The following is a 9,077-nucleotide window of genomic DNA, read 5'->3' on the forward strand; positions in this document are numbered from 1 at the left end:
TAATAAACTATTGTTTTTTCATAGGGTTTCCTTCAGTACAACTCTATCATAGCACTGGGTTGTACTGGACCTAAAGAAACCACCCAGTTTTGGAGTCCCATACTGTTCTTCCAGCTGAGAAGGACAGATGGCAGCACTCCCAGCCCAGGGTATGAGAAAATGGGATCAGAAATTGAATGTAGCAGGACTTCCACTGGGCTATCCATTATGTTAAACTAGTCTAATGTTTTTAATATTTCATTTCATTTTGTTTATTTTTAAAAGTACTATTGTAAGACTATATAGGGCAGAGAGGGAAGCTCATATTGACGTAATACCAGTGTATGACATCTACCTTTAAAATACAACCTTCAATTGATAACATGCTGTACAGCACTACACAGAAACTACATAAATGTGTATTAGCAGATAGAGCTGTCATATCTCTTCAGGGCAAAGATTGTGTCTTATAGGTTTGGACAATGCCTTGGACATTGTGCCACAATTCAATCAATTCAATGAACAATCTGTTTAAATCCACATAGGACCTTGCTATCTGCTGGATTTGATTTCAGAATCAAGTGATCATTAAAAAACAAACAAAATGACTACTTGCTTTTATTTATGCACTACCTTGTAACATCTTGTAAAAACTGCAAGATCTTCCTAGGGAATATGTCCCTTGCAACTCCTTTTCAACACAGAATTCATGATCTGCTGTTCTCACTGTAAATGATTCTTGAACATGGCTTTTTGGTATGTCTGGGAATTGTGCAAGATCTTTTGGAAGAGCTTTTTAAGTCCTGGAGGGCTCCAAATATGCTATCTGTGGAATTACACATTGTACCGGGCTATTGTAAGATGCTGCTTTCGACATAATTCTATTGGGTCATTGTGACCTCAGTAAAACCATTATGATTCTTCCATTTACACTGTTTGGGATGAGTGGTTCTCTATGTTATTAAAAATTTTATGAAAGGTGCATGTATAACACCTACTTTTCAAAGTTAAATAACCAGACATTTTCTGAAACAAAAGAACATGGGCAGAGTTATTGCTTGAGAAATTTATTTTTTAAAGAAATATAAAAATAGGTTTTTTTTTTAAATTGGTCAAATATCTGAAAACACCACATTTTAACCTCTCTATTCAGACAACCCCGGTGTGATTTTTCACAGGTGCTGAGCATCTCTGTAAGGGCTTGATCCAAAGCCCACTGAAGTCAGTTGGCTTCTTTTCATTCACTTCAATGGGCTTTGGCTCAAGCCACGGGTTGTTAGCTTCAGCTCAGAACATACTGAAATTCTCTTGGATTATGCTTCAATGGGTTTCCACACATGCTCAAGGGTCAACAGTAGCAGATCCTAGTGCAGGATAGGAATCTAAGGCCCAGATCCACAAAGTTACTTAGGCATCTAAACACCAGACTTAGGTCCCTAAATCCCAGTTTTGGCTCCATTGTGATCCACAAAACTCCTACCTAACACCTTTAGGAACCTAAACTTACTCAACACCTAAATTTTCAGGGTAAAAATTCCCTACGCACCTATGTTTCTGCCTCTGGGTATGTGCACGGCTGTCTCACTCTTAAGTGTACAGATGCCTATCTCCCACCTAAGCCCCAGAGCGATTCAGAAACTTTGCACAAGATAGGCATTCAGCTGCCTAAGTCATGTGTGGTACGGTCATGGTAGGTGTGCTCAGAGGAGGTGGGGATTACCCCCCTTCTAGCTCAGTGGTTAGAGCACTCTTCTGGCATTTGGGAGACCTGGGTTCAGTCCTCCCCTTGGGCGGGAAGGGAAGGTTTTGAGCAGGAGTCTATCAGGAAAATGTTCTGACCACTGAGCTATGGAATATTATGATGTAGGGACGCCTCAGGTGTATCAATAATTAAAGAGTCATTGGAGTAGGGGGACTGAATGTTGAATCCCTAACCACTGGGCTACAGAGTCATTGCCCTCTGTCTCTGGCCAAATGATTCTGTTCCACTGTGGATAAACAGTCACTGGGCCAGAGAGAGAGTAGTGGGCACCACCTCCTCCTCTGACCATTTTGGATGGAGAAAGGCAGGGGCCTAACTCATTCCGAAAAGATGCCTTCAGTGCCTCAGAGTATGTCTACACAGCAAAGAAAACCCATGGCTGGCCTGTGCCAGGTGACTCAGGCTAAGGGGCTGTTTCATTGCTGTGTAGACTTCCAGGCACAGGCTGGAGCCTAAGCTTTGGGACCTTCCCACCCCACAGGGTCCTAGAGCCCAGCAATTAAACAGCCCTGCAGCCCGAGTTCCTGATTCCAGGACAGCACCTGCCGACCAGACTTAGGAGAGAGCGGGGTAAGGCTTAGGACACACCTCTCTCCTTGTCATCTCCTATCAGTTAGCTTAGATGTCTCCCTGCCTAGCCTACTGACTTTTGTGGATTGCATTCTTAGGAGCCTCTCTCTCCCTATTCGTTGTACAGGAGCCTAGGCACCTAGCTCAGGCTTTGTGGATCATAGTACTATTCCTGCGATTTTCTAGGCACCAACAAGTTAGGCACCGTGATGCCCAGAGTTACGTCGCCTAAGTCCCTTTGTGGGTCTGGTATTAGAATGAAAATTGGAGGTTAAGCCTCCAAAGTGACCAGTGTCTCCCATAAAATACTTAATCCCAGTGAATTCAATGAAAGCTGAAGTTGTTCAGCACTTTGCAAGACTGTGTCCTTAATTAGACTTATGCATGAGTTGGGTTCTCAGGGATTGTTTGTACTGGGTTTACTGGTTTATGCAATTGTAATTGATATAGGTCTCTCTCTTACTATTTATTAATATCATGTATTTGCATATTCTTATTTGTCAAAACAATTGGCATATTCAATACATTTAAAATTTTTTAACCTTTGTATCATCAAATAAGTATCTCTTTCATGGAGACTATTTGTGTCTTTCTTGTTTTGTTATTTTCAATCTATGAAAAGTCTTTTTAACACATCCTAGCTATCATGTTAATATCCCGCTGTGCCACACCATAAATTTATTTTGACCAGCTAAGACGTGTTTAAAAAAAAAAAAAACGGTTACTCACCTTCTCATAATTGTTGTTCTTCGAGATGTGTTGTTCACATCCATTCCAATCAGGTGTGTGTGCGCACCGCATGCACGGTCAGCAGAAACTTTTTCCCTTAGCAGCTCCCATCGGGTTGGCTCGAGAGCCCCCTGGAGTGGCACCTTCATGGCGCTCAATATAGGACCCTGCTGACCTGACCCCCTTTCAGTTCCTTCTTGCCAGCTACTCCGACAGAGTGGAAGGGGTGGGTATTGGAATGGATGTGAACACCACATCTCGAAGAACAATAGTTACAAGAAGGTGAGTAACCGTTTCGTTCACTGCCGTGACCACCCGGGAGCAAGGGTGTGGGTGAAAGAATAAGTACTCGTATCCCTGAGATCGGACAAAGTACTTTCTCTCTGTGCCCCCGGCGGTGGGCGGAATGGAGGCTGGAGTCTGCCACAGGGTTTTATTATTATTTTGTATGGTCATTATTTGTGGTATGCCACCCAGGAAGGACCTTCTGGTGCAAGAATAGCTACCATTGAGTTCTCCGTTGCAGCCACTTCCTCCGTCTGCAGGCCTATTTTGCGGGCAATGTGGGGGAGCAAGTCTTGGTGCGCCCTCTGGTCGATAGGCGGGGGTCTTGAAACTGACGCTCCTGCCACCACCTCCTCAGGCAAGGACGATGATGTGGCAAGTGAAGGTACAGGGTCCTCACAGCCCTCTAGCTGCCCCAAATGTGGGATACATGGCAAATTGTCACCTCTACTCTTGCAAGCAGAAGACATTCAGATCAGGCCATACTCTGACAGGGAGAAAGGCCAGGTACATAGTATTGTCTACTTGTCTCTTAACCTTGCAGAAGCCCCTATATGCTCTCTAGTAATTGGGCTCTGCGGGTTGGGGCTGAGGGCACAGCCATTTTCTGTCCTATCATTCCTTCCCCAGTTTCTGTGTGGAATCACTAAGTAAGACAATGTCAGCAAGTTTTACTCACTGTCCCCTTTCCTGAGTAAAGCCCCTGAGTGGGGGGACAAGGAGCAGCAGCCAGGAAAAGAACCCACGCAGGAGCCATGGTTACAAGGGTGTCAGAAAGCTTTGCAAAGCAGTTCTCAGAGAATTTGTTTGCTTACGGTGGTCAAGGCCCATGCACTGCCACAAGAGAGTATACTACACTCCCCCAACAAAACAATGCAACAGACATTCTGGGACTCAAGGCGTTTCTTGTCCTCTATATAGTTTATTTCCACCCCAATAATCTTCTCAGAGGATGCATCAGACATTAAATGGATACTTCATTATTGGGGCTCCTATGTATAAAGTACATGTTGCTCTCAAAACATCTCATTTCAAGGGTAAAAAGAAGCTGCACATTTTATGGAGCTAATCTTGTGATGTAAGTGTTTAAGTATTACCATTAAATGCTGACAAGTGATCTGTATTTCACTCTAGGCTGATATCACTGAGTAACAAATCCTTTCAAGATGAGGTAGCTAGCTCAGATCCAGAGGGAAGGGAGTGCCTTTTCTCGCCCAACAGCTCACTTGTTGGATGGCAGCTGCACTGACAGGCTCAGAAGGGAGTTCCATCCAGTCATCCTCAGCCAGAAGGTTAGTGATTGAGACATGGAGTCTCAAGGGTGGGCAGGAGTGTGTAAAGAAAGGAAGAACTGAAGCATCTTTTGGGCTCCAACAGAGATGTGGAGGAGCCATTGGGGAGATAAAATAATGTAATAGTTGATATCATTGGTTAGTAAAAGTTTTTGAATAAATGTGTAGCGATACAAAAACTGCTGTTCTATGGCTGCATACCACAGAAATTTGATTATTGAATTTCCCACTATGCAGAAAGAAAAGGCTTGAAATTTACAAAGGTTTCTCAAGGGATTTAGCGTGTTTTACTGGAAAACGTCAACACGTCTATAACCAAATGTTTGTTTTCAGAAAAGGAAATGTGTAGCTAAATTCTTAGAGGTGATGTCCTTTCCATCTTTAGAGACAGAAGAGGATGCTAGAAATGTGTTCCTCAGAATTTGGTATGTGTTCAACAAAGAGAAACACCACTGGAATTAACACAAAGATTATAATCTCAAGTCTTCCTACAAAAGGTTTAGTCACACCATTCCTTTAAACAATCATGAGAGAGCTGGCTGGTATTATACCACATTCTTTACTAGCATATGCAGTGATTTGATGGAAGCAAAGGTTTCCATCATGATAGTGTTAAGGCTTGGTGGGGAAATAGAAGGTTATAATGGTATTTTCTAAGGCAAAGATTTGTTTGTAACAAGTGTTCTTCAAATTTGCTACTTTCGATTTCCTGCTGTTAGTGTCTCTTTCTCTGAGCCTGTTCTTCTCTCATGTACACTGGTGTAAATAAGGAGCAACTCCACTGGAGTCAATGGAGTTAAAATTAGCATAGGTAGTAAGCGCAGTGGAGCCCCATTCTCTGTGTTTTCCTTTTCCTCTATGGCATGCTGTTTGTGGAATTTGCAACTGCAGCGGACAGACTGTACTTATTTTTTCTACCTAATGATACAATTCTGAGCGTAAAAGGTAATACCACAAAAAGCATCCAGACAAAGCAAATTAAAATGTTAATCTATAAACTCAAAACTATTTTAGGAGGATAAATCTGGACTCTTTCTACAGTAACTACTGCCTTCAGTCTTCGCAACTCCAGCTACGGGAATAATGTAGCTGGAGTTGACGTACCTTAGGTCGAGTTACTGTGGGGTCTACACCACGGGGGGTGTCGACTTACCTTACTCTTCTCGTCAGGTGTAGAGTACAGGGGTCGACTGGAGAACAATCTGCTGTTGATTTGGCGGGTCTTCACTAGACCAGTGGATCGATCTCAGAGTGTCCAACTTTTTTCTTTTTCACTACTACTTACCCACACTGGTAACAATGAGCTTTTAAAATAGCTGTTTGCAATACTAGATACAGTCTCTTGCTATGAACATTTACATGTTCAGTGTTCTGTCTCCCTTCCTTTTTAGTCAATTCTCTCCCAACAAAATTCCATGCGAAACATTTAAAAATAAAAAAAGTCATGGTACTTACATGTTTGCAGACATGACACATTATTCACTCTGCTTGCATGTTGTATTCCTCCCTCCCACCTCTTTGTCGGTCTTGTAAGCTTTTCAGAGCAGGGATTCTCTCTTACTTTGTGTTTGTACAGTGCCACGCCCAATTAAGCCTTACCTCAATTGGGCTCCATAGGCACTCCCTAATATTAATTAATAATAATACAAATTTACAACATTAAACTTGGACCATATCTTATTAAAATAAAATCTAGACAAACAACTCCCATAAGAAAGAAAGAAAGAAAAAGCAGGGCAGATCCTTTAACTACAGGTAACAGAATATTATTTCAGAGCATATCCTTACTACATTGAAACATGCAGTAAAAGTTCAGCAAACAATAGCTATGGGTCTGTGGGGATTCTTCAGGCACCGACCCCCATTGAGAGCACTGCAAAGTCAAGAAAGGAGAGTCTAGAAATGATGATGGGTTTGGAACAAGTGCTCGTGCTGCTTCACTGTCTGGAAGAGATAATGAAATAAAATAAGGCTGATTCTGCCATTTTCACTCACACTGAATAGAATCTTAATCCTCAAGGAACCAGGTTTATTTCCTTAGGTCATGACTTCCTGGAGACCACCGAGAATGCTGTTCTCTTATGACCTCCCTCAACCAGGGCCCTCTCCATAGACATCTTTGCTTGCAATGGCCATTGTCCCTCTAGCCAGAACCATACCCTTTCTCCACTTTGGGTATGTCTACACTACCACTTACATCACTCAGGGGTGTGAATAAGCACCAATGTGGACAGCGCTATGCTGGCAGGAGAGCTTCTCCCGCGGACATAGCTTCTGCTACTTGTTGGGGGTGGATTAATTAAGTCAAGAGGAGAGCTCTCTCCCATCTGCTTAGAGCAGCTAATGTAAGCGTAGCCATTTGTCAGGCTCTCTTTTAGTGATGTCTATACGGCAATTAAGAACCCTCGGCTGGCCCAGGCCTTGTTCTGTCTGTTGAGCAGTACAGTGGACCAGATGCGTATGCCCACATCAGTACTTCATCTCGGTTGTAACAGGTCTATGGGTCATAGATCTGACATCTTAATGCAGAGAGACAAAGAAAACTATCCCACCATGGACGATTTCTTCATCGCAGCAACATAATGAGCAGAAATGTCTAAACAGAAGCTCTGCTTCTCACTAAGATTTCCTTTGGCATGTAGAGACAATGCTTGTGTAAAAGGTCAAGATTCAATCAATTTCTCAGGCTGGAGAGCAAGATGGAGCTCTGTCTCAGCAGAATAAAATAGGAAGGACGTCTCCACCCCTCCACCAGCTGCTGAAAAGAGGACAGTAGCTTGCAGTGACAGATATCATCGCCCTCTCAGACAGGATGCGTTTTGGGAAATGATGCGTCTCTGAAGGGAAATGACTGCAACCGTGACTGCAAAAAGAGAGACCACCCCCCACACACACACACGACAGGATTTTCCAGTGGTTAGTCATTTAGATAAATCCTATAACTCCAACCACAGCAGATTAGTAATTGAGGCGCACACATTTCATTTACTCCTTCAACTATTTTGTTTCCTAATTATGTCCTGCTGGATGGCAGTGTCCTCATGTTACTTTATAAAAGTAAGACATGCAAACTTGTTAAAGAATGGATAGGCATTGAAACAGGCAAACCAGGTGCATCATAGTATTTTATGGGTAGCCAGAAGCTAAAAATCCCTTTCTGAAAGAAACAAATGTAATATTAATTTGAAGTGATAAGGCATTGGACTAGTGTTTAAAGCAGGTGACTGCGAGTCAAAGAAAAAAAATTCCGCTCTCATTTATACCAGTATAACCCCCGTGTAACCTAGTTGGCCCCAAGACTTCAGAGTTCTAGTCCCAGCTTTGTGGCCCAGGTGAAGTCATCAAATTTCTTTGCCCATGGGTGTAGTGTTGTTTTTCAGAACCTATGCTTCAGTACTGTTTTTTGCATAGCACATGTATGCAATCTTATAGTAACAAACCAGGATGTCTGAACACAAAGGGGAAAATTACTGTGGAAACCAATGTAATATTTCAAGAGATGGTCTAGTGACGTAGGACTAGAAGTCATTCCTAATGGGCTCCCTATGGGCTCCCATTGAAATTAGTGGGTGAGTTTCTTCTCTAACTTAAACCAATGGAAATCAAGAGTAACTCTACTGAACATTATATAACCTGTGTATTGAGCGGGGGATTAGGCTCAATGACTTCAGTTGGAGCAGGATCAGCCCTACATAACCTTGGCCAAGTCACTTAGTTCAACAGTTTCAAAAGCAGCCATATGTTCTGGGTGCCCAACATGAGACACACCTGAGCCTAAATTGCAGAAATGCTGCGTGCTCATAACTTCCATTGAAGGCAGTGGGACCTGTGAGTGAAAAATACTGTGGAAAAGCAGGCTCAAGGTGTCTCAAACTCATCATCCCAAAAATCAACCACCCAAAACCAGAGGCCATTCTTGAAATTATTAGCGTCACCCTCTCTTCACCTCCGTTTATTCATCTGTAAAGTAGTGATAATAGTACAAACTTTCCTCAGAGTGAGGGGAGGTTTAATTGAGGTTTGTAAAGCGCTGTGAGCGCCAGCTGTTAAGTATTCTCATTTAAATTATTAAAGGTACCTTGACTACCCCTTTATAAGAATTATGGGCCTGATCTTTCAACTCCTAAAGCTCACCTTGCTTCGTGTATGGAGCAGCTGCATGATCAGGTCCCATATACTTTTGTTTGTTCGACGTGAGTGGATTAATAAAAACCTAGAATCTTATAGAATAAGATAGTATTGTTGTTAACTATCTTGGTGAGGCATATGGGAGATTTACCTTGTCACTGTATTAATGTCTATCTACAACTGTTATGTGAATTATCTTGAAAGGTTTATGTTTCTAACATACTATTACTTTCAAGGGCATACTAAGCATAACTTTGTAAACCAGTAAAAGGGTTAATGTTTCACATTAAGGGAGAGCACCATCTTTTTTTCATCTCATCTCAAGGCCAGGT

The sequence above is a fragment of the Trachemys scripta genome, chromosome 14, assembly GCF_013100865.1.
Source record: "Trachemys scripta elegans isolate TJP31775 chromosome 14, CAS_Tse_1.0, whole genome shotgun sequence".
In the NCBI taxonomy this organism is placed as follows: domain Eukaryota; kingdom Metazoa; phylum Chordata; order Testudines; family Emydidae; genus Trachemys; species Trachemys scripta.